The sequence below is a fragment of the Crocodylus porosus genome, unplaced genomic scaffold (genome assembly GCF_001723895.1).
Source record: "Crocodylus porosus isolate Cpor-Errol unplaced genomic scaffold, CroPor_comp1, whole genome shotgun sequence".
Classification (NCBI taxonomy): domain Eukaryota; kingdom Metazoa; phylum Chordata; order Crocodylia; family Crocodylidae; genus Crocodylus; species Crocodylus porosus.
Window position 1 is genome coordinate 81,983,908 of NW_017728943.1, and position 3,658 is coordinate 81,987,565.

Sequence of the window (3,658 nt, forward strand, 5' to 3'; positions counted from 1 at the left end):
GCCCCTACTTATCAGCTCCAAGTGCGGCTCCAGCTCCAGCTCCAGCTCCAGCAGCCAGCGAGGACTGTCCAGATCGCAGAAGCTCTCCAAATCTTTTCTGAATTAATTCAGAGAGCTTCAGTTCAATTCGGACCTTTTAATTGGTCCCCTGATTCAATTCGGATTCAGAGATTCAGCCACCAAATCAGGCCGAATCTCCTCCAAATAGAATCAGCACCGGAAGCTTCTCACAGCCCTACAACTTACCCCTTGTCTGTCCATATCCAATGCATTAGTATGGACATAATTCTAATTTAGTTTACCTCAGGTTAAATTAGGAGTCATCCCACTGAAGCTATAGGAAACACCCATGTAAGGCCAGTAGAAATGAAAGCAGAGTTGTATGATAAAGCCAGGAAAAAAGGGAAGCAGCCCTTTGTGCTATTTGTCCAAAACTGGACTTGGCACTCTAGGTGAGGGCTCACCAGTGCTGAATAGAGTGGAAGATCACTTCTTTTGACTTGCAGGCAACGATCCTGTTAGTACAACCCAAGGTGCTATTTTTTTTCCAATAGGAGCACATTATTGACTCATATTCGGCTTCTGGTCCACTATAACTCACAGGTCCTTTTCTTCAATGCTGCAGCCTAATCAGTCATTCACCAATTTGTATGTGTGCATTTAATTATTCCAGCCTAAGTGGGATTTGTCAATTGCCCTTAATAAATTTAATTCAAGAAAATTTGGACCTTTATACCAGTTCACCAAGGTCATTCTGAATCCAAATCCTTTCCTCCAAAGAGTCTGCACCTCCATCCAGCTTAGTGTCATCCGCAAATCTGCTAACTGTGCATTCAGTCCCATCCTCTAAGTTATTAATGAGGCTATTAAGGTGCACCAGACCCAGGACAGATCTCAGGCTACCCATCAAATGTATTTCAAGTGAGCTGATCCATTGGTTTGCTCTGTTGCATGTAAGATGAAGGATCCTTGTTCTCAATATAATTGCTCGGCCCCTTGTGCTATCAGGGCAGCGCATGTGAATAAAATGCCCTATTGTGTATGTCATGTAAGGATTAGAGCATGCCCAGAGCATTTTAGTGATTCCCCCACCCCCAACTCCCACCCATGATCAGTAAAAGAATGGCATTAACTGAAAGAACCGTGTGACTTACGATTTTCAAAGAGGCTAGGGGGAATCCCAAGGAAGGCCCTGAAAAATAACATAAAATGTTAGATACAGACTGACCTTGTGATTTAATGCTTAATGCTTAGCTGCCACCCCCGGGCACATGTTACCAGGCCTCTCTACCCAGTCCAGGTTTGGCTTGCGGGGATAGCTGAGTGACTTTGAGTTTCTTTTGTGGCTCAGGAAGTTCCTGTGCAGTCTCTTGAGCTGGCAGCCTGACAGAGCAGTTAGGCATTAATTTGTGTGGTTTTATAATTGATGTGCATGTACCTGAATGTTACAATAGCAATTTTCACCACAAAAAAGAAAGTGCTCTACGGAAAGCCCCGCTCATTTCCTGAACCACAAGGGAGCGATTTGGGTCACACAAATGACTCAGCACATGGTTCAGGTTGACTGTGTGATTCTGTCATCAACCTGGTGATTTTTCAAGGTGCTTGTACACGTGATGGGGGTTTAATCCCCAGGGTTTTTTTTATGCCCTCTAAATTGAAACGATAGGTTTTTAATTGCAACCCACTGTTTCAATTTTCCGTCACATTATGGCTAGGGGACTAAAGGGCCTGATCCTTCTTTTTTTCTCCTGCAGAGCCTGCCGCCTCACAGCTGGGGGGTGAGCTGCTGGGGGGCCAAGAGGCCCCTGAGCTGCGGGGGTCCTTCTCTCCACAGCAGTGGCGCACCCCCGGGCAGGCTGCTAGAGGGTTGGTGGCTGGCCCAGCTTAGAGGCACCACTGGATCCAACTCTTCCCTGAGCCCTCTGGGGCTTCCAGCACTCTGTGCATGGTCCCCACCACCTTCCCGCTGCTTGGGACCACACAGGAATGGGCTTGCTTGCCCTGGGGCAGTGTAGGGAGATGGCAAGAAGGTGGCTGGGTGTGCTGGTAGCTGGAGAAGGTGTCAGGGATGGTGCATAGTATACTGGATGCCTGCCAAGCCTGAGTTTCCCCAAGCTCACCCAAGCTTCCATTACCCCGTGCACTGTCTCCACCACCTTCTCCTGCCACCACCACACCCAGTAACCCTCCTGCCATCTCTCTGCACTGCCCGAGGGGCAAGCCAGCCCATTCTTAGGCAGTCCCAGGTGGCAGGAAGGCAGCAGGGACAGTGCATGGGACACCAGCAGCCCTGGCAGGCTTGGGGAGAGTTGCATCTGACTGGGTGCTGCCTCCAAATTGGAGCAGCCCCCAGCACACTAGCAACCTACGTGGGCAGCCCTGGGTAGTGCCACTGTCAAGGAGGGAAGGACTGGGGCCCCACTGTACCTCAGGGGCCTGTTGCCCCCTGGCAACTTGCCCCCTGACTGATGGAGAGGCCAGCAGGCTACACACACTACAAAAAAAGGATCAGGCCCCTTGCAGCTTCTATCTTCAGCAGGCAACTGTGGCTGCCAGGTGCCTGCTGAAGGGAGAAGTGGCGAGGGGCCCGATCCTTTTTTTTGGTGGAGCATGCTCACCTCTTCCATGGCCAGGGTGTAAACTGAAAGCTGCATCACTGCAATTTGCAACATTGCAAACATGGGCAACTGGTACCTCCTGTGTCAAGGGGGTACATGCCCCCCCCCAGCAGCCAGTTGGCAACTGGGGGGTGGGGATCACCCCACAGCCAAATCGCACCAACTGAGAAGCACGAGCAGGGCACCCGGAAGTGCCAGCAGCACGTCTCTTGGCACCCCCACTGCCCAGCTGGCACTCGCAGGGGAGGCACTGGTGCTCCTGCCAGCCCCCCCTGCCCATCGCCTAAGCAGGGAATGCTGGCTGTGAGTGGGTGCACCAGTGCTCTCAGGCGGTGCACATACACCTCTGTGTACTCCCAATGCATCACCACTGGTTGCAAACTACACAAAATGGGGATGTGGTTTAGTTTGCAACACTGCAAACTCATTTGAAGCCCCCAAACCTTGCACATGTGTATTGTGTGATGCTACTAAGCTACACAAAGGAATTTTTTGCCACATGTACATGGTGAAGATCATTACATGTAGAAGTGCCCTCAGAGCTGTCCACTGTGTTCTAATCAACTTCTCTCAATGGGCAGGTGCATCAGCCTGACAGGCTTTCCTACCTCTTTGAAAGGCCACATTAGCCAATAAGCTTTGGCTGTTTTTACTGTTATTCTTTACATGCATTGCCTATACACATCCAGTCTTACTTTATCCTGTCTGTGTGAAATTGTGCCCATGATGGTGTGGTGACACCACTATTCTCCTTGAGCAGGGTGGAAAAGAATTACATTTAAGTGCCTAAATCCACTAACAGACCTAATTGGTGGAATCTAGTCCTTGGTGTCGGCTATCCTTCCATTGCATCTTCAACATAATCTTGGTTTATAAAACTAGGATTTTCAAATGTTCCTAATGGGCTGGCTGTCTTTTTTCCATTGGCCACTAATGGGACCTGAACATTCACGTCTCCTAGCTGGCTTTGAAATTCTTAGCCCAAACATTTCAAAGCCAAGATGACAAGTCTCACATTTCACATACATTGCTGCAAC

At 49.5% G+C, this 3,658-nt stretch overlaps 1 long non-coding RNA gene across 5 annotated transcripts in view; it reads right to left on the minus strand.

Moving 5' to 3' along the window:
* The window catches only part of LOC109319860, a 24,796-nt gene that overhangs the window by 18,411 nt on the left and 2,727 nt on the right, over window positions 1–3,658 (minus strand). For 2 of the 5 annotated variants that reach the window (XR_002103649.1, XR_002103653.1), the window contains exons 1-2: window positions 1,292–1,380; window positions 1,155–1,192 (exon numbers count right to left, since the gene is read on the minus strand). This is a non-coding gene — a long non-coding RNA (uncharacterized LOC109319860). Of the gene's footprint in view, window positions 1–1,154; window positions 1,193–1,278; window positions 1,381–3,658 lie in introns of those variants that run through there. The other 3 variants (XR_002103650.1, XR_002103651.1, XR_002103652.1) reach the window with 2 other exon arrangements.